The 22,788-nt window shown below is 38.6% G+C and overlaps 1 long non-coding RNA gene across 2 annotated transcripts in view; it reads left to right on the top strand.

Annotated features, from left to right (window-relative positions):
• Window positions 1–1,203: 1,203 nt before the first annotated feature.
• Window positions 1,204–22,788, top strand: part of LOC124303580 (uncharacterized) — a 103,698-nt gene continuing 82,113 nt past the window's right edge. The window contains exon 1 of one of the 2 annotated variants that reach the window (XR_006907941.1): window positions 1,204–5,452. This is a non-coding gene — a long non-coding RNA (uncharacterized LOC124303580). Of the gene's footprint in view, window positions 5,453–11,282; window positions 11,313–22,788 lie in introns of those variants that run through there. The other variant, XR_006907943.1, reaches the window with a different exon arrangement.

The following is a 22,788-nucleotide window of genomic DNA, read 5'->3' as shown; positions in this document are numbered from 1 at the left end:
AAAATCCAACCGAGAATTTCTTTTCCGGAAGCTCGTCCGACGCATAGTTTTTGAATTATAAGCGATAGCGCTAGGCCAATCAGAGTGCACCATTTCATCTAGATTTGCCGCCACGGAAATTGCTGTTTTGTTCGGCTGGGTGAATTATTATTATTCGGTTACAAAGTAAATATCGGCACCTCCCCTCACTCGCTGTTGTACCCCTTCTCGAGCGCTGACCTCGGTATTGTTGCCGGGGCACACGCTGCCGGCCGCACATCCATGGGCGCACACTTGTGTGTGTAAACAGAAGCGCATCCTCAAGAATAAGGGATACAGCAGCGAGAGAGGGGAGGTGCCGATATTTAATTCGTAAGCGAATAATAATAATTCACCCAGACGAAAAAAACAGCAATTTCCGTGGCGGCAAATCTAGATGAAATGGTGCACTCTGATTGGCCTAGCGCCATCGCTTATAATTCAAAAACTATGCGTCGGGCGAGCTTCCGGAAAAGAAATTCTCGGTTGGATTTTAACGAGGTATTATGCTGGCTAGTCCGTGGGAGGCAATTTAGGGACACCCTGTATATATATATATATATATAACTATACGTAATTTTTCCGCGCGTACCTCTATATACGCATATGCGTGTACATTGTATATGTATACGTATATACAGAATCGATCATTTGACATCTCTATACATTTTTTTTCTTCCCCCTCTTTCTCTCTCTCACTCTTCTTCTTGTAATTTTTTTTTTTTTCCTTATTTATGTATTGTCACGTACATACTTAGGGTGAGAATACGAATTCTGTTTTGGTGACGATGGGAGAAAATAATCCGAGGAACATAATATAACATGTTTCGTTTAAACCGGAAGTGACGAGTAAATGATGAAGAAGAGTATGAATATAATAAATGGAAAAAATAAAAAACAATCTACAGTGCCGAATTTTTTGTCGTACGTCATTATTCAAGACGTGTAAAATTAAGTACAGACGACGTTCATGTAAGTGCGTCAAATGATAAAAGGACACTCAACGTGCTGATTCGCACTGTGCTTTTGATGTATCAAGTGTGTGAAGTATGAAAAATAAAAAAATAAAAATAAAAACTATGCAAATGGAAGGATTATTGATTGGATATAGCAACAATATTTAAAGAAATAAAAATATCTGTAACGGACTACACATATATATATATATATATATATATATATATATATATATATATATATATGCATACATATATACCTATATGTATATATACTTGATCTTGTTCGACGAAAGTTCTTCTACGGGAAAACCCACGTTCGTCCTACAGTCGTCGTTGTTGTGTGGTGGCGAATCGGCGCACTTTTGAAACTCGTCAAGTGTTACAGAGAAAGTGAATTTAAACTATTGAACAAATATGAATGAAAATGATATGAAATAAAAATAATCTATTACATGTGATAATCATGGAAAACGCGCATATTTGTACAGCCTCCACATCATTCATCGATATCATCTTACTCTATACATATAAATAAATGAATATAAATATATATGTATATATATATATATATATATATATGTGTGTATACATATATGTATATATATATATATATATATATATTATAAATATGCTACAATATTAATTAATTAACTATTAACTTTAGAGGAAGTAATCAATACTATCGTTACTATTATTATTATTATTATTCGTATTATTATTGTCGTCGGATTGTAAACAATAATAACAATAACGCTAACAACAACAACAACAACAACAAATCGCAACTGTTCAAGCATACAGTCGATTATATATATATTAACTACATAGTTGAGTAATATAGTGTTTAATATTGATGATAATGTTTGTAAAAATAACGACGGCAATGATGATGTTGATTATAATAATGATAATGGTAAAATAAATGAATAATGATTATTATGATAATGGTAGTTGTAATCGTAATTGAAAAGTATCATCCCGTATGTTTATGACTTGCGTGTGCGTGTGCGTGTGTGCGTGTGTATGGGGAAAAAGTCGAAAGATCGATGAACAGCAGAAAGGGAGAAAAAGCTCAGACGTGCGCGGGGCAGGTTTTGAGAAATCTATACATTCGTTATGTATGTAATGATAAAGATAATGATAATGATAATGATAATAAAGTGACGATGATAACAGACGTTATACACGTGACTGAAGTGTTTGTATATTTTCGCGTCAACATATAATCGAAACGCGAATTACAAGAAAGCGAAACAGAAGTAAGATAAAAAATGACACACGTTATACAATTTATATGTATATATATAAGAGTGTGCGGAGTAGGACAAATTCGGAGTAAAGCTTAGGGGTAAAAGGTATAATCGATGAATAGAAAATACTAGTAAGTTGAGAAACAAGATGGTAAAGGTAAAGAGAGAAAAAGGTAAGAAGAAAAAAGAAAAAGGTAACGGTGAAAGTTACGAGAGTGTGATAAATAACAAAGTTTCTAAGTAAAATTTTGATTGCCGAAAAAGAGGAAAGAGAAAAGATGATTGTATACCTTGTTGACGATTAATGGGAGCGGTGGAAGTAGATGTGGAGAGTTGAAGTCACTTGAGAGTTTGTCACGAGATTCTGACAAACTTACAACTTTGCAATTGTCGTAACTTTTATGCCACGTGTACGAGTTTCGTGTCCTGTGTCGATTTAGAAATTAATTACCAGCGAAAAAAGATGAAAGAAATTAGGGCGACGAAACAGAAATATGAAGGAAATTTAACGAAAATATTCAACGCGATTATTTACGTCAAGAAGCAGGTATTTCAATGAAAAATTCACTTGGCGTGTGTCCGAAATTTTTAATACATTTAAAACATATGGTATGTAACGCGATGTATTCTGTGAAAAATTGACGAAGAAAAGAGAGGGTTTTTTAAAAAAAAAAGGAGGAAAACTTCCGAAGAATCGACGCGAGATCAATGAAGATATTTTTTGAAAAACAAGTGAGAAATTTTCGTGTAATATTGTATTATAGGTAGTAATATCGAATATAATATATCCGGGAAAAGAGAGAAAATAGAATAGACTCGTAATAATATTGATAATTACATTAAGAGATGATTACATACATATATATTATATATATATAGTAAACGTGCGTACAGTAAAAAGAAATCAATGATCGTTGTACATAGTAGATTGTTAAGGCCCTCAACCAACCCCCCCTCTGTAGTTCTTGTAGAAAGAGTGAAGGAAGAAGTGCGGTGAAGAAAAGAGGTAATAATTTGAAAAAAAAAAAAAAAAAAGATTATACTAAACGATAGGGAAAACGTACAGCGTTTTTGAAAATCGTTAACTAATAGTTAACACGTGTCGTTGTTGAGACGCCCGCTCCCCTTTTCATCCACCCAGCATGCATTGAATATCACGAAAAAAGGAAAAGAAGGGAAAATTTAATCTCTAGAAAAGCACCAATAATCAAGCAAAAACACAATCAATTTTATCCAGCCTAGCGAAGAATGAACTCTTCAATAAATTCACGAACCCAGCCCCCTCCCCTCCATCGTCATCCTTGTAATCAAATTATGCACTAATCATTGTACACATACTCACACACATGAATACATATATATATATAATACATGTACATAGTAGATTTTCATTTAAAAAAAGTAAGAAAAAAGTTTAAAAAAGAAAAAAAAAAGAAAGAAAGAAACAAAAAAAAAAACATAAAAACAACAAGAATCGTCATTATTCCCGTGTCTTTTGGAACTTGTATCATTCATGATTCCATATTGATGATTATAACTTATATGTCGCATATTGCGATTGAAGATGTTGGATTACTCTTGTGTATAATTATTGCGTGTATTATAGATAGTAAAAGATCTTACTGGAAAAAAAAAAATAAATAAAATAAAATAAAAAAAAAAAGTAATCGTGAAAATTGCATCGGTAATTGGTCGTTGTAGAGATACACCATCGTTTTATCCAAAGGGGCACAATTTCCACCCCCCCCCCCCCCCCCCCCTTGTCAGTTCTGCAAAGTCTATGTATAGCGTTCTACATATAGTATAATATGTAATGCGCATATGTAAACTATATTATACACATATTAATGATTATTATATAATAATGAGTGGTGATGATGATGATGATGATGATACGTGAACTAATTATGGAATATCATACGTACATTATTTGTTTATCCGTGCGGTGATGAGATGGAAAAACAGTGCATAACGAAATAGGAAGGGAAAGATCAGTTGAACGTTTGTCTTGTTCGATTTTTTTATTATTTCTGTTTCGATTTCTTTTTCTAAGTAATATAATTTATTAATTATTCCTTCTTCTTCGTGATAATATTAACGAAAGGAAAGAACAACCAGTAAGATACCTGTTATTGTTATGTTGTTACTATTATTATTATTATTATTATTATTATTGTAATATAGAACTGAAATATTGTCCCGCCCCCGCATTTCCCCAGTGAGCAGCAGCACTTCATATTTTGTACGCTTGGGAGTTGTGAGGTCGTCTGAATAAACATTGTCTGGTGAATTATAAATATAATACGTCTGTCTCATTTTTTTCTACGAATATTACTTACGCCTATACATATATGTACATACATATACAGTGTAGCGTCACTTCTTTGTACGATAAAACCAATTTTCCCGTTGTCTCCTATTCAATCTCATCGTTATTATAATACTATCGATAAGCGTTGGAATAAGTGTGAAATGGAATTGAAACCAAAGGAGAACTAACAGAAAGAAGATGAGGAATAAGCGTGTAAGAATGTCCGAGGAAATCTGATTATACGGTAAGTGTGAAACGTTATAGGTATTTCAATTTCGAAAACGTTGGATCAAACTCTAATTCCAACGGACGACATCCGCGTCGTGTTTTGTTTACACGGCGCCCTTCAGAGTAGTTCAGTCTGTTATAAGATGGCGACGAGTGCGGAACGAATATGCCGATGCGGGGTGAGCGTCTCGATTGTTCGTTGTTATTGAGTAAATACGTGGAACGTCTCGCGTCGTGCGTCGCTCGGTTCGACGAACGATAAGCTTGTGAATTCAATAACGCTGCAGCGGTCGCGAGTGAGTCAGGTTATTTCAATTTGCAAATCGGGACGCGGCGGTGATGATGAGGAAGATGACGATCGTCGTTCTGACTCACGGCCAACTTCGCATCAGTGCCGCGGCGTCGTCTCATGCCCTCGGAATTTTTATGCCACAGGCCTCGGTCAAATTTTCAGCTTCAATAATTCTCCTTCGATCTCTAACCTCAACAACTTCCGGTTAAGTCGTTATCGCCTTCCTCGCGTCGCGTCGAGTCGAGTTAACCAAGGTCAGGCATCCGCCGATATGCTAACGAGCCTGCAGTCTGACCATTGTGAAAACGCGTTTTGTACGGAGTTTAAAGTGTTATCGGTGTGCCTGGACTTCGTCGGGGATGCCAAGACAGCATGTGGGAAAACACTGGACTTGGTGAGTTTGACGATAGATTTATTATTTGCTCGACTGTAAGCCTCTCCGTTCTCCCGAGCAATTGCGCGAGTTATTCTAACCTGATTACCTGCGTGCGCACCAGGGTAATTCATTACGTATCTTTTTTTCCTTTCTAAAGCGCTACACGAAAAGTTTGCGTGACAAATATTGAAAGAAAAAAAATTATCGAAAGACCTGGAGGAGGAAGGAAAAAATGTACGAGGTCGCTACCAATTAATGTAATACCTTTTGTTTAGTTTTATGTGTACACCTCACGTACCAGAAAATGAACCACCTTTGCGTAAACGTTAAACTTTTAGGTGATGAGAAATAGCTGAACGCTGCGCGAATATTCTCTGTAACGAGAATAGAAAGATACGAAAAGCCGAACGAAGGTATAGGAGGGTAAGGAAAACGCGTTCATTCATGTCTGCGCTGAGTTTTCATTCACGAATCGTGCAGCGCTCAAGTTGGCTGCAGCTGTGCGAAACACGTGCAGGGAATCGTTATGTTATACATACCTATCTAACTATATTATGCTCGGTTTTGCTGGTCGATTTACTGCCGTTTGGTTTTTCTTTTTTTTGTTTTTCTCTTCAAACTATCCTTTGGGGTTCTCGTGATTATTCGCGAATTTGCAAAGCGGGCTGTGATTATTATTCCCAGAATAAAATGATTCCCCGAGCTGCTTATAAATAATGCAGATCGCGAAGGATGTTTATTTTCTCCGGGGAACATCGTCGTCCTCTCTTCTCGGTTTTATTACGTGTTTACATCGCGTCCCGCGCTACGCCCCGCTATGAAAATCTGTCGTGTTTATTCTACGCCTTCCCGCGATGATTCCAGCACTTTGCTTTATAGCCTCGTTTGGTCACCCGTGTACTTGTAACGGGGAAATTTGTACGTATAGCTCTAAAAATTAACCCCTGGAATCTACTAACCCGTGAAACCCAAATTCTACGTTACATATCACAATATGGTTGTCGAAATTTGCGTTCAATGATTTTTCTGTTTGGTTTTCTTTGAGCAATAAATTGGCGCAACAAGGCTAGAGATGATTGAAAAGTTTCAGGGATATTTTACGCAACGAAAGATCATGGAAAAAATAGTTGTTGTACAATTTTAGAAATTATGACGACTCGCAACGAGTTTACTTTTCATAATATCGGCATGTTTTCTTTGTTATTATTCACTGGCTGAATTTCAGAAAATTTCAAGTAGCATGCATCGTTAAAGTAACGCTACTAACTTGAACCTCGTGGAAATTATCGCTGTTACGCTAACACTCGGTTCGTTCTTGCATGTAGGTAATACTCGAAACGGGGCCATAAGCGTCTCTCACAAAAAAGAGGAAAAAAAAATCAGACTGCAAAACGAAAGAGATAGAAAAACAATCCATGTACAGGTGTCGTTTTCGCTATTTTCGAGAGGCTGGATTCTCGTTTAGTTCCGTTTCTTTTCACTTCTTTAATTTTCACTTGTCTGCAGACGCATCGTGCCTTCATATCTTTACGCAGCCTCAGTTTTCACCTATAAAAATATCCACCGCAACCGACCTCGATGTATCAAGAGGTGCTGCTTAGAAGCCTCGATATGACGCATCGAGTTTGAAAATTGAATATCCCAATGAATCAGAATAATTATAAAAATCATAGTAACTATTATTCGGATTGGTTGGTGATCATTTTCGTAGCCTCGCAAGTTGAATAAGCTGTGTTAGTACTTGAGTTTGGATGGTTTTCGAAGATTCTTTACTATACCTACATTCGAGCGAAGCAAACGAACAACGGCCGCGCAAAGATCGCTCCGCGACGGCATGGGATCAAAGGATGGGGGGGATGTTGGTTTTTTTTTTTCTTCCAAATCTTCGGTTCCCCTTGGAAATACCGGGAAACCTCAGGGCTACCCTTGACCGCGTCTACGGGCAGGCATTCCCAGACTCCGACGGTTCACCATCGACGCGTTAAGTGGTCTCGGGTCTTCCAATGTCGAGCAGAGGTCACTACCGTCACTCCCACACGTTGAGGATCGCTCGCAGACGGTTAAAAAGAAAGTTAATAAAGAAGGGAAGGGACGAATTTAGAGCTGGCAGGGAATCGGGCGTCAAACGCGCCCGGGAATGTCGTCCATTTTACTCTTCTTATTTATTTTATTTCATTTTTTCTTTCTTTTTTTTTAGTTTTTATCCTCATCTCTGCAGTGGTTTCCCTTTGTTCGTGCGAATCGTCTCGATTGTTAGTCACTCTGTCCGGCAGCCGCAGCTCATCCTCCAAATTTGCCAACTTTGGCAAGGTCATTTATTCCCAGTTGCATTGCGTATATAATACGTATAACGATCGAATTTTTGCCAGAGTTTTTTCTAATTTACATTCGCGTGAAACTGGAAACGATTCCGGTCCTCTTCGAGCTCCGTTTTGAATCTTTCACTCTTTGAAAATAGAAGAATAAAAATGGGGAAAAATGACTTTCGAATACCAGCTCCCAGTTCTGATCGATTCGCAACGTTTATTTTGAAACGGTTCGAGGTCGTTAGCAGCCCTGTAATTTAACTAATTCGGGTCCGCGAGAGGATCCTCCGGTTCTCCCGGAGGCCCTCGTCACTCAAGTTGGTCGATCTCAATCCCCTCGATCTCGTTCTCTCTTGTCTGTCGATCCGTCTGCCTCGACGAGGTGACGCGAGAGATGCGGCGAACCGAAGGATTGCGAGATAACGCGAATCGGAATAAATACATGGGTAAAGAACCGCGAACGCCAGAGCCTGGGAAGAGAACAATAAAACCTGCGGCATCGGTCCGAAGGCTACGCTTAATCAGCATAACGGCATATTATAAATAATACGAGGCGAGCTTACATGCACCGATCGGATCCACACATGCAAAAACCCATAAACGGGTGCTTCTTATTCCGCGACTGACTCGTTGTACGTGTAACGTATGCGTGTGTATCCAGACAATGTGAATTTGACAGTCACGTGATCACATCGCGCAAAGTGACCTTTGCGTCATTTATCGTTTAACCGTATAGGTACGAGCAGCTTGTTTTTCGACAAATTATCTGTATTCGGAGATTATAATACTCATACCTGAACCTCCGAACAACCTTCCTGCGCTTGTTTTCTCCTATTTCTATTCGAAACTCCAGCAGCGAGAGTTGCAGTATTTACAGGATACACGAATCGTGAAAACCGCCAGCAAACGGAGCAATTAGCTCGTTCAGAACTCGAATCAGGCGTTCTTCTCTTCGTAATGTGTTCGAAAAATGTAGAATGGGCGGGGTCGAAGTTCCGATTTTGACAAGTTCCAAAAGTGGCGAAATCTTACCGAACCAGAAATTCACATGACTGAAAATCTGGGATCATTCGGAATTACGATGTCTCGGATTAAAAAGTTTTTCTCATTTTCGCTCTTTCGGAACTGCAAGCATCGATTTTCGGATCGTTCCAAACTTTGATGTTTCGTCAAAGTTTGATTTTCCCACTTCAAGTTTAGCCACCGTAAAATTCGGAATCTGGCACTTTGGGAGCTTACCAAATTCGGAATTTCAACCCCGTCCCATGTAGAACACGATCTCCCTGCATAACCTTTTACAACGCGGTAGGATCCCTGAATTTAGTTTTCGCGACAGGGTTACTACAATATTCCGAATTCTGACATTCAATTTCCGTTGCACCGACGGACGGCTTAAATCTCTGTTTTCACCTTATCCTTCGAAGATGCGGTGGTTTTCCAAGAATTATTCGACGAGATGTTTCAACGGGGTTCGGAGCCAGCCTCCCCATCCGAGACCGCCTCGACCCTCGACTCGAACCCCGTCGTCCTCCACGTGTCAAGGTCACCCCGGCCTTCCACCCTTTGGGGCGGCCCTCTCTCGCCAATGAGAATGAAATTTACGAGCTACTCGGCCTTCGCCGGTTCCCCAATCGACCCGGGTCCTTCACCCTCTCAGCTCTTCGCACACTCGAACACAAACACGCGACACGCGCTGCTGACGTCAATCTAGGTTTCATCCGATTACCCGCTTCCGCGTATATCTATTTCGTTCGCTTCACTTCCGGTATACGTTTAAAGGGGTCGTCGACGCTGTTATCGATGCGGCAGAAACGTTTTCAACCATCCGACGTTATGTATTCGAGTCGAAACTTATGGGGCATAGGAAATATTGCGATAGTTTTGTGCTCGACGATGAGATGATTGTGTACAATTGTAAGAAAGAAGGCTGTGATATTGAGTACAGCTTGAAGATCCTCGCTGCGCGATGTAACGTAGTTTAAGGTGTCTGCGTCGTGTGAAACATAATTTTCCTATTACTCTTTAGCGTTCGGCTTTGTTTAGCTGTGAAACAAAATAAAAATAAATAAAAACGAAGAAGTACAGCATTAATCAATCAAATTGACCTCGTGTTAGAATAACCAAAAAAATTTAGTACCGACAACTCGAATTGCACAAGATAGTTACTTGTACTTATTACAGTATACCCGGGTCGAAATTTAGCGCCTACATTTGACCCTACCAAGGATTGTATAAACCTACCTTGGAGGATATTGAGTATAGAAATTCTACACTGACCCTCCAACTTTTAAAAATTTAAGAATAAGGCCAACATCCAACCTCCAACTCCTAAATATTTAAGTGCCAACCTTACTTTAACACTATCGGTAGACGATTCAGCCTAACATAATTTTGATAAGTTTGAACAACAATTGAAAATTGACTATTGCAGTTCTCAGCTGTACTTATTCAACGTTCTTACGAGTGCAAAAATTATTTTAACGAGAGGAGCTTCAAGTTAATATGAATACGACATTCCGAAATGTATTAAAATATTGAATTGGAGTTAAAACTTAAACACTAAAAATAAACATAGAAGCCTAGTTAAGAATAATTCATTATTACATATATTAATATAAATACAAAATTCCAAAATTTATTCGTATTAGTCGCACGATATATTTCGAATACATCAATTTTCTACCTTCCTTCTTTCAATGTTAAGTCACGTATATATATATATACGCGCATTATTGAAATCGCATGAACAAATCGCAAATAATTCTTAATATCTCATTAACGCGAACATCGACAAATCTTAATATTTATGTGTAAAAAAAGAATTCCGACATTCTTAGCTTCAAAGCAGGGTTTAAAAATAGGCGGTAAATTTCGACTCGAGTAAATGACGATAAAAACAGGGAATAAGAGTAAATTGTTCGTCGTTCGCGACGAAGGAAAATTATGTACGTGTGTGCGTGCCAAGGTACGTCAAGAAAAACACGTCGATCGGCGTTTAGCGAAAAGGTGCGAATTCGTCTACGGTGTTTTCGCGAACGTCGGAGGGTTCACGATGCACCGCGTTGTCCCAGGTCAGTCCGCTCTCGCCTACCAAAGCCTTGGCCTTCGTTGCTTTCGAAACTCCCGATGCACTCGATGCACTCGGTGCCAACTACGAGCCTGCGACCGATTTACCATATGCCAGACGTGTTTACGCCCCGACAAAGTCTCGATTATTATAAGCTCATGTGCCGCACTCCGCCTTTCATCCACTTCTCCTCCTCTGCTCTCTGCCGCACGTTAACGTATTGTAAACCGGGAAATATTTACCAAGGTTCTCGCCACCTTTAACCACGGACGAATGCGGTGCGGTAGGCGACGCGACGCGTGACGCATTATATGCACATACCGATCTACAGGTACACGTACGACACATGTGTGTACGTGCCGTACGTGTAACGGCGTATTATTGCACATTGAAACGATATCCGAACGATACAGACCGAGAAGCGAGACTGCAGCAGCAGCGACGCTTTACGGAATTCTGCTGCAATCTGTCAAAATAGCATCAAAAGAGTATCAACATCGTCGCTGTATCCGTTTGCGTGTGTATATAATAATCGATGTTTATACATAATTCTCTCTCTCTGTCTTTGTTTTTGTTATTTCTTCGTCTTCTGGTTATTTTTAGTTGTACATATATATGTTGCGACATTAGGATGGTCCTTGAAAAGGTCATTTTTCATTTTCCACTTTCTCAAATTCCCAATTCAGCGCCATATTATAATTTTTCTTGGGTCATTGATTATAAATTTGGACTAGGAAAATTTTGAAATTGATAACAGCGGTTTCAATATGGCGATGTGACTTTCACCTTTGGGATTTAAAAATTTCGAATCCAGGTTCGTAAGCAGCGACTAGAGAAACCATCCTATCCTTTTGGTATATTTACTATTCTCTTTAAAATGGTTGAAAATGAGGAAATCAACCCTTTGGCGGCTGGAGTTGGAGTTGAGATAAAAATCTAAAAAAATAACGGAATTATTTTCGAATTATTTGGAACCGATTTGGAGATTGAGACAGACACGGAATTCAAAAATTACATTTTCAAAGACCACCCTAACGTATATATCTTGAGCCGGTTGAAAATATGGAAATATTGGAAAATACAAGGTTGACGATGTGGAATTTTTGGAATACGGGTCAAACTGTTTTATAACATTTTTTAATCTTGAAAAATTGAAGTATGATAAAAGAAAAGTGCAGAAAGGTATGGAATCTTTATAGAATTCAAATTCTGTTATACTTCGATTTTATACGTGTATTATAAATTCTATAAAACAGATTTTCGCAACTTTGAAAATTCGATACCGTCATCCATTAAAAATATTTCGATATTTCTTCGATTTTAACTCTGCAACGTATTCTGCTTCTTTTTTTTCACTTTATCTCCCGGAATTTCGCAGATTCAACATCTGGTACTTTAATTCAATTTTGAAGAACCTCTGCTGTTTTTTTGTAACACTGATTTTTTTTATTTTTTTTTTTATTCCGCGGACGACCGTTTCGACCGTTTGTACTTATAATATTTTCGACTGTTGTTTCTCAACATTCATTGTAATCACATGGCATTGTTAAATAAAATCGCAACTCGAGTTGCTTGGAATTGTTCGCGACATGGAAAACTATATAAATTATCTCTCGTACGTGTATGTACTTGAACCTACTATCACACGCTTCTTCAGTCAAGTCTTGTCAGACTCAAATGAGTCATTACCTTACCGTCAATGTTGCAAATTTATTTTTATACATAAATTATTTTTTTTCTATATATATATATATACATGGATTGGAATACGCAGCTCGTTGCATATGTTGTTCCGTATTCAAAGAAGATATACGTACAATCTACTCCTTGCGAAGACAATTAAAAAATTGATCAAAAAAGAAAAAAAAAAAAACGAATGAAAAGCAAAGGAAAAAAATAAAAATGTACACATTCAATGCTGAGACAGAAAATAGGTGTACGTATAACATATTTATACCGAACAAGATGCCGAGTGCAGTTTCAAAAATATTTTCGCAATGTGTTTTTGTTTACTTTTTTTCACTCTTTTCTCTTCTTATTTTATTTAATTCAATTCCATTTTATTTAATTTTATTTTATTTCGCTTGGTTGTATTCTTTTTCTGGATTTGGACGAAAAATTGAAGGGGATTATTGTATTTTCGTTGCATTCTTTCCGTCCTAGTCGCTGGTCTCTTGCTGCTGCTGCTGCAGCTCCGCTGTCACGCCGATGAAAATATTTCGTCATTCTGTGCGCATGTTTTATGTATACGTTGCCGGTATGTACATTATATACATATGTGTGTCGGCATATGTATAACATACATTCGTCATCGTCGTACGAAAATATATTCGATATCGCGTCTGTGAGTCTCCGCAGTCCATTTAGAATGGATATTTTTTGCCATTGAAAATCGTGCAATTATAACATCGCACGTTGTTCTACTCGCGATATCGCGACAGTAAAAATCAGTCGCGTAAAACAATCTTCGATATTCGTTCTCTCTTTGTACCGCAGATCAAACACTTTCGGTTTTTCAACTCTTTGACGAAGAATCAAGGGGAAAAAATACGAATGAAATTTTAAGATAATTATTTAAGTGAGACTGTTCGAGTCGACGCTCGTTATATCACGTCTCTGGTGTTGCAAGGCACACGTTAATGACGGTCGATGCTCAACGGCCAAGTCAATATATGCATATCCCTTATCTGGTTTGTACAAAGCCGCGGTCTTCGGTCGATGATCGTCGAACGCTACCTACGATAAGTAAGTAAATCGATACGGTCGTGGATTATACGTACCGACCTACGTTGAACCCGAAAACCAAACGTCATGTTTCGCGGCGCTTTTTTTTTCCTCTTATCGTTAGGTCGCCGATGAGGGGGTCAATCACTCCTGAAATACGGTGTACACATTTCCGTGAATCTTGTGAAGTTTGCTGAAATCTATTAAGATCCACTGAAATTCTTTGAAATTTCCTGAAATCATTAGAAATTACTCTCAATCGTTTGAGATTCTTAGAAATCTCCTGAAGTCTCCTTGAAATCTTTCAAAACCTCTGTACTCTCGAAATCAGATGTACGTTAATTTCACCCCGCCGAAGTCAATTTCGGTTGTTTGAGTTTCCTGGTTCGGCCCGATCGTAGGTCAGACGTTGGTTCTCCGATCTTTTTTTCTTATCATCTCCGATCCCTCAACAAATTGCATCGTGACCCATCGACGACTGGACGTTGGTCAAACAACGCGCTTAGGTATACATTGCAAGAACGAGCGACGAACAATATTTTCGTCCGACTTATGTACGTACATAAGTTTAGAGCAGCGAGTACACGTATCGTGTGTATCGCAGTCAGTTGAGGAGAGAACCGGGAGAGAGGACCTTGAGCCGACAAAGAGCAAACAGCGAGGCGTTTCTTCGTTATTATCAGTCGCTCACTTCACAGCCGTCGCAATGTCAAACTCGTCCCGCGACTTTTTCTTTTCATTCGACAATATTACAATCATTTTTGTATTCCTTCTCCCTGTTTACTCCGAATTTCCGCCTAACTGTTTCAATGTGGGTACGAATGAAAAGGCTCAAGGAACACTGCTGTTCGCAATCAGACGGAATTATCGATCGGGAAATTACCATTAATATGTTTTTTTCACCTTGCTGTAGCAACACAGAAGCTCCAATTTGCTTCTCTTTCTGTCTCTCTTTCTCTTTTTCTTTCTCTTTCACTCTTCCTTCTGTCGCCATTAATTTGTTCCAGCAACAACTTTGCAGGTATTTTAGAACAGGGAAAAAAAAAGAACAAACGACCTTACTCTCTTTGATCATAAAATTTGAATAAAAGAGATTTTTCTGTACAAGTCAGTTCTTCCGAAGATTCGTTGAATGGGATAAAAATTGCAATATGACCGACCAGCTTCTCAACTTTGCAGAATTACATTGTAATACATTGCGATATTCAAGAGACAGACGAGTGTTTGTAACAAGTGCCGCGAAAATGTTGCACGATTGTATTATACATGTCAGTTTGTAACGTTATGATAATCAAATAACGTAGCAAGTGGATGTATGATTTATTTCATTAAGTACCTATCTATTTTTATTTAATTTTAGAAACATCTTTTTTTATTTCGAGTTGTGCCCAAATAAATGGTACACAATACAAAATCGTACGTCTTTCTTTTCATAAATTCATTTCCAGTTCTTGTCTGCGTTAGTTTTTATTAATTTCTTTTGTCAAGATCCGCGGGCAATTTAACGTCGAACGAACGTCAAAGTTAACTACAAGGAAAAGCAATTAAGAATCTGTCAAATAGTGACGAGTGTGTACAGCTATCGCAAGACTGCTTTTACAGCCGATCGGAGATAACGCGTCGTAGTTGCCGGATAGCCGGTTTGCTGCCTAATGTATTCCTAATATACATCCTCTTCATATTAGTTGGACAAATCGGATATACAATATAGGTTTAACGGTAAGTGCCTAATCGGGTCGATCCTTGACATATTTTTTTTTTATCTTCATATCTTTTCAAAGAAAAGTTGGGAAACGTTCGTTTAGGAGATAGTAAGATAATGCGCAACGGTGTGTAAAACGAATTTTCCTAAACGGCCGCTTTCACTACTCTCGCGATAGGCGCGTTTTGTCGACGTAACTGAAAACCAGTTATAAAAATATCACACGAGAATTTGCGACGGTGTATGAAATTGTCTTCCGGACGATGTGAAAATTACTCCTTGGAGCAGGTATACACCTACAGGTATACCATCTACATCCGACATTTTTAATTGCCTCGTTCGACATCCGTGTACGACATATCGGACATACATACATACATACATACATACATACATACATTCGTACATGTTTGCATGCGTTATCACTATATACGGCTGCTGCAGCTGTGAGTGGGAAATTTCACCGAATACGTAACGGGCTGCTAGCTTAGCTTAGCTTAGCTGCCTGCCTGCCTGGCTGAATGCGGTGCACTAATTAGTCGAAAGTCGCTTTATAAAATTTCTCACCCAGAATCGCTTTGCCGCTATGTGTACCTAACCTGTGTACGATTCGTTACTGTTGGTTCGCGTTGCTGCACGGGTCGACAACCTTTCGCGGTCTAAGAAACACAGCTGTAACTTTCTTCGTGCATACACGTAGTTGTACGTATATACGTATACGTACGTATCGATGTTGTACCTACCAACACTGTCACGATCCGCGTCGTCATTTCTTCGCGCAATTGTTTGTGCGAGAGTTGCGACAATAATAATAATAATAATAATAACAACAACGATAGAAATAATTATTGTAATAAAATAGAATAATATTGTAATATAAGCGGTGTATAATAATTCATTTGCCACGCAACTTTGTTGAGAAAACGAATACCGCAAGATTTATGAATCGTCTTTGTACAGCGATATTCAATGTAAATCTTGCCGATAATTCGTAATAAAGTTTCGCAAAACTGTATTTCGGAAAAAAATTATTTACGGTTCTCCACCTTGGGTCATCCCCTGAAAAGTTTGTTATGGCTAAGAGAAAGATTCTGTGAAACAGACGAGCGTTCTACGTTACGTGAAATATCGCGCAGATTTGACTTTTCACCGCTTTTTTCTCATTTTTTTTTTTTTTTTTCGTCAATAATTGAAGAAACCGGTTGTTGTAGCGTTTCAATTATTATTTCTTTCCTGACATTTATGTATTCAACTCAAAGATCACGACCCATAACGCAACGATATATATTACAACCGGGAATCTTATTCTCCCAAATGAAAATTCACGTTAAATCAAAATAACCATTTTACGAGATTGAATTAATAATGAAAAAGTCGTCGGATACAATTCTCAAACGTCAATTCGAGACTCTTAGTATTACAAGTCTGGGTCTTATTAGCGACGTGAATTCATACATGATTGATGTAAGTAATAGAAATAAAAAAAAGAAAAATAAAAAAATGTACAAAAGTGAAAAATCAACCGAGCGCTATCTCCCACGTAACGTAGAACGCTAAACTTTTTGCAAAACCTTTCTTATGACGTGAACAACCTTTTTAGGGGATGCCATGGTGGAAAATCTCCAATTACTTTCTATATATACATATCCAATTTCTCGATTGATTCATGGCGACGTAACGATGACCTAGATATTTTGATCCCACAGTGCTATGAACGTCACGTTATAATCGGTATTGTTGGATTTAAAAATTTCAGTAACGTGAGAATTTTCAGTTTATGGAATGAAATTGCGCAATGGGAGAAATTTAAACTGTATTATAATAATACAACGGAGGTAACACCATATATATACATATATATATATTATATACACGATCGAGTCGATCAAGCTTCGGGATACACGTTACACGTCCACTTTCATCCGGCTCGGATAAAGTGTACCGAGAGGTTCACTTTCCGTATCGATCATTCAAGTAATGGTACACCTGTGTCGTGTCTCGTATTCACGCTCGAGAAGGTGAGAGCGATGCGCGGTATGTCGTATAATGTGTGTACTTTTATACCCAGGAGTATGCGCGCCTATTGTATGGAACTCGAGTACCTGCAGACACTGGTGGATATAAGAATTTTACTACTCTTGAATATTAAAATACAGCGGTATAAATGACGTGAGACGAGGAGAGAAATGCTTTTTTCCTTTCCTTTCGGTTCTAGTATTTTTTTGCTTTTATCAAGATTGTATAACTGTGCGTTGCAAAGAATTTGATTTCCTTGTCGACACTTTATAGACACGGAGCTTAAAGGAATTAGATGTGAAATGATTGTTGGAAATTTGTTGCACGGGAAACATTCCGTAATTTTTTTAACCACGTACACATCGTATACATTTTTTAGATTTATATGGGGCAATTTTGTTATTGAGATGGAGAAAATGAAACGGGGAACATAGAAATTCGTTTTATCGAGATAACGTGTTGTTATTCACTTTTGTTAAGAACGTGCATGAAAAATAAGCCTCTCCTGTTAGATTTAATGAAAATTCGTATCATCGTCGCAGTTTTCATTAAAATTGGTGTACATATATGGTAGCAAAAGTATCGAATATTGTGAGATAAATTTTTAATAGCATTTCTGTGCTAGTGATATAACGTAAATTGAAGTCTAGACAGTTATAATAACTCGGTTGAACGTTCGGATGGAAAAATATTTTTATCGAAATATTTTGAACCTCCATATACGTCGAACGTTTTTGTATTTTTTGAAGAAATATTTGTCGCAGACTCCAGCCTGAGCTTTTTACTCGTTCGTTATATTTATTTGTTTTTTTCCTGTTCTCGTACAGTTTTCAATTGCATTGTATAATATAGACATACGCGGTATTGAATTTTTCAAATTACCCCGAAATAAGATACGTTAAAAGATCCGCCAGAAATTTCAGCCAACTTTTCAGGGGTCTTAAAATTTTCTATCAGCCCGCAACATGAAAAGCTATAAAAATAAAATTCATTTCACGACAGATCATCGGCAATTAGGTATAAAGTAAACGCAGCACGTTTGATTTTTCGACATTTTTAGTCTCGTACAATATGCGCGAAGAATGAAAGAAATTTTTATATTTTTTTGTTTTTTGAAAATTTCGGAATTTTTCCCGCAACCTTATTGTACAAAATCTTGGAAACTGTATCGAGCGGGTGGAAAAGTGTGATCGGCGTAAATAACATTGTAATTTGAAACGTAATCCGGGTGTATATCGGAGGATTGGAAAATAATATCACGGTTCGGTGAAAAAAATACCATCCGCGTTACACGTACGTGCGTATATTCGCGGGCCGCGCGGTGAACGACCGAGCGAGTCTCTTTTACGGTGGCTGTAAGAAACGAGCATGATCGGTGTGCTCGAGGGTGATTCCCGGTGATCACGGGGCCCGTCCGTTATGACGTAACGCGAAAGTTCAATGCCCCGTCGAAAGTAGGTGTTTTGTACCTTCCTCCCCTCTCCGACGCACGCACAACGCCGATGATGCTGCACCGTCTCCTCATCCTCCTCCTTCTCCTCGCCGTCGCAATTACTCACGATACCGTTAGATCGACGGACCGTAAACCCGAGCGGCCGGTGCGCCGGGCCCACTACTGGGCCTCATCCCCCCCCTCCCTCCCCCCAACACCACCGCCATCGACTTGCTTACCGACTCACCGAATCAACGACCCACTTACCTATTGGCGGCGGAGAAGTTGGCGGTGGTGGTGGAGGAGGAGGAGGAGGAAGAGGAAGGGGGAATGGGGCCCGAGACGTCGACGACGACGTTGCCGAACGCATTCAGCGATCTCGGGGTCGACGAACCGCGATTTCCTCCCCTGGAACGAACCGCGTTATCGTCATACGGTACTATTTCCTCTACCTTGGCGTTGCTGTTGCTGCACGCTCGTTGGACGAATATCAACGACGACGACGACGACGACGACGACGGTGACGTGTCAAAGCGACGCTCGGCGTCGTCGCGGCCGCGTGGGTGGGTGTTGAACCGTACGAAGACGACGAACGACCCGGTGAATAAACGTAACTGTATCTCAGACGTACGACTATAATGTGTACCACGTGATATCTGCAAGCCCGTATAATATTATATGTACATACCTAGAGATTTTGAGGCTGTTAACGCACTTGAAATTCTCGCTTTATTCGCTATGCCGCTTATTACAAATGCACGTTCGTTCTTAATTAACCTTCCTCTACGACGAGAGGGGTCGTCAACAACCGTCTATCGTACGCTGTTTAGAGGAATGAAAAAGCAGGCTTGCTCCGTTTTTGGAAATTATTCTTGATTAAACCGTATGTCGAGGTTAACGTAGTTTGTTTAATGTTAATGTTATTCGAAGAAATATCGATTAATTCGTTGTTTGGTGTCGATTTGAAACGGTTTCGAGGTTGAAATGTATAAATCGTTGTGTACAATGCATGAATTTATTGTACACACGGTTTATCAAAAATTCAGACATTCGTATAAAATTAGGAAGCAACGATCATTCGTGAAAATGTATCGTTGAGTTTTACGACGTTTGTACGATGTTTTTACTTCATAATCTTGATTGGTAACGTTTCTCCGCGTTGCTAATTTAGTTGTGAAAAATCGACGTGCTGTGAAAATTCTATGTAAAAGTTTTAGTACCTTAGTAAATTGTTGTACGATCTTTCAGCAGCCAGTTTCATTTGTAGTGGAAAAATTACAGGTACGCGATAAAGAATTAAGAATTATCGTACCGACGTTTTTTTTATCTTTTTCTTCTTTTTTGTTCTTTATCCTATTTCAAACGTGCGACACTTTTTGGACGGTTTTTCGGTCTAACCGAGCACGGAATTACGGTTCGATGAAACTTACGAAGGGATCACTGCGATAGTTTTTAATTTAAAATTGGCAATACGAGCAAAAAATATTTGCCTTGAACTTGACCTGCGTGTGCCAACGATACCGCAAATAATATTCCGCGTATGTTACAAGACACGGGTAAAATTATTATCCTATCCGGTATTTTCCCGCATTCGCGATGATTCCCATATATCAATATAGAATTCCACGCGCGATTTCGTAATGCGGAAATTTCGCGAATCACGCGCGTACGTTGCACTCAACGTGATTGAATTCAACGAAACGTGTCGTAAGTGTTCTTCTTTACATTTTCTCTCCTCCGCTCTTTTCGAGATCCGTTTTTCGGTCCCGTGTACCGTTCGTTCGATTTATCATGTATGCGTATTACACGTTCTGCGAAAATCGTGTATTCAGTGGTGTTTCTTTTTTTCTTTTTTTTTTTTCTTCCTCGTCGTTGCCCGCCTCTATTTTTCCTTCAAGAGTATTTAAAATCCCACAGGTATACGCGAAAGAAATTTCTACTCTTCGTTCGAAAATCACTCGATTCATTGAATTTAGAAATAGAATCACCGTTTTATCCCGGAGTTAAGCCTTTCGCGCTCAATGATACACACTCGGTGTGTGTGTTTATTAGGTACACCTTGTGACTAATTTGCGTCACACTCAGACTTTGCTGACGCGTCCGTACACAGGTATATATATATATATGCATGTACGTACAGAAGAATCGAAATGTGGGATAAAGGTCGACGACCGCTGTCGTGTAAAACGAGTGACCCGATTTATTCGGCGAATAACGCACAACCTATAACAACAACGAAGTTAACCATATTGTATGTATACGTGTGTATATATGTATGTATGTATACACACGAGTTTATAACGTCGAGTGAACGAGCATACATAGGCGTTATTTGTTTAATGTACGAAAGAGGAATAAAAAAAATAAAAGATTAAAAAAATTTTAAAAAAACTAAGCCGCACGGCTGATAAGAAACAAAGACGCTCAATATTTTGCACGCGAGTATGTAAAATATTATAATAAAACGATCGTAGAGGTATGATAATGACGATAAAACCAATAACAATAGGTGGTGGTTATAATAATGACGATGATAATCGACAAACAACAATCAACGATCAATAATCAGTGAGAACGAGAAGAGTATGCAAAAATTATGTTTATTGGCGATGATAAAATGAGGGGAAAAAAGAAGTTCTTTATAAAACGATAAACGTATCAGTTCCATGTACGTACGTATGCGTAATATGTGCGTACACGGACTTGCGACTCGAGTCCCGGTCTACCGGGGTAACGAACGCGAGTGTTGTCGGGTTGACCCTGAAGGTTCAAGAGCGTCGCGGGTTAACGTCCTCGGGTAGCATCGCCTCGAGTTCTCGTGCAAGTATGTATGTATGTACGTATGTTTATATAAAGATGTATATGCATGTATGAAAGAGGCGATTTCGCGCGAGAGACTATATTTTCATTTTATACATTTGACGTGTACGATATTGTTATTAATTTAAACAAAATCGCGAGAGCAACTCACCCGGGAGCTAAATATATATATATATATATATATATATTTACACCCTCCTCTAGAACTACGCTGATCAACTGATATTAATATCTGTAACTGCAACGTTTTCAATCACTCGGAATTACCTCGATTGGCGGTATTTTGTTTTCGACCGGTATTTTTTCCATCTCATTGGTTGTTGTACTGTTTTTCCTTTAATCGTGTACACCTAAGTCGATATTTTTCCCGTTGAAAAACATGGGCTGATGTTTTCTTTTTTTTTTTTTTTTCTTTGGTTTTTTTGAGTTATATTAGCGCCGTAAAAGTTTGCGAACAACGAAAATCTCGATACTGTTATACGTACATGTTTTTACACAAGTTTTTTGGTATGTGTTTTTCTTTCTAATTTTCTTCTTTTTTCTCATACACATGTATCGGCTGGGATTGGGTGCGATAATAATTGAAACAAATCGTATGCGAAAGGCGCAACTTATCACGTCGTACACTCAAATGGGAAGAATGAAATTTATTTGTGCTACAACAATACAAGTCAATGACAATAAAACAAGAAAACATGCGCGAAAGTGGTCAAAAATATTCGTATAAATATGTGATTATTGTTATTTTACATAACGCATTGCACATGTGCAATGTAATATACATATATGTTGTACATATGGCAACGTGTGAAGTAAATTAAGATATTATACGTGGTATAACAACTAGTGTAAATATTACAGTAATCAGTGTAGTAATATAGAAGGCGCACAATGGTGTAGGGTTTTTTTTTCGTATTCTTTTTCTGTTTCTTGCTTTATTTCTTTTTTTTCATCTTCCTTATTCTCTGTTCAAAAATCACGCGACAATAATGATGGAGCAATTCACGCGATTCGAGAAGAGGTTTTTTTTTCTTTAATCAGGGTCGCGAAGCTGCCTGACCGGGTTTTCTCCCGAGGTATAAAAATGGGAAACGGTGCGTCGCGATTCAAGCGAAAGGCTTCCTCTTGACCCTTCGGAAAGTGCGAGCCTCGGTGTCGTTGACCCTCCGAGGCTTTCCTTCCGCCTGCAATGCGGACGATACGAGCCACGTGGGAAGCCGAAAGGGATGCGGAGGAAGTGAATTAGTAGTTGAAAAATGAAGAAAAACAAGGAAAACCAAACAAAAT

This window comes from Neodiprion virginianus, chromosome 4, assembly GCF_021901495.1.
Source record: "Neodiprion virginianus isolate iyNeoVirg1 chromosome 4, iyNeoVirg1.1, whole genome shotgun sequence".
NCBI classification, from domain to species: domain Eukaryota; kingdom Metazoa; phylum Arthropoda; class Insecta; order Hymenoptera; family Diprionidae; genus Neodiprion; species Neodiprion virginianus.
The sequence above is the reverse complement of the archived record's forward strand: the minus strand, read 5'-3'. Positions and strand labels throughout refer to the sequence as shown.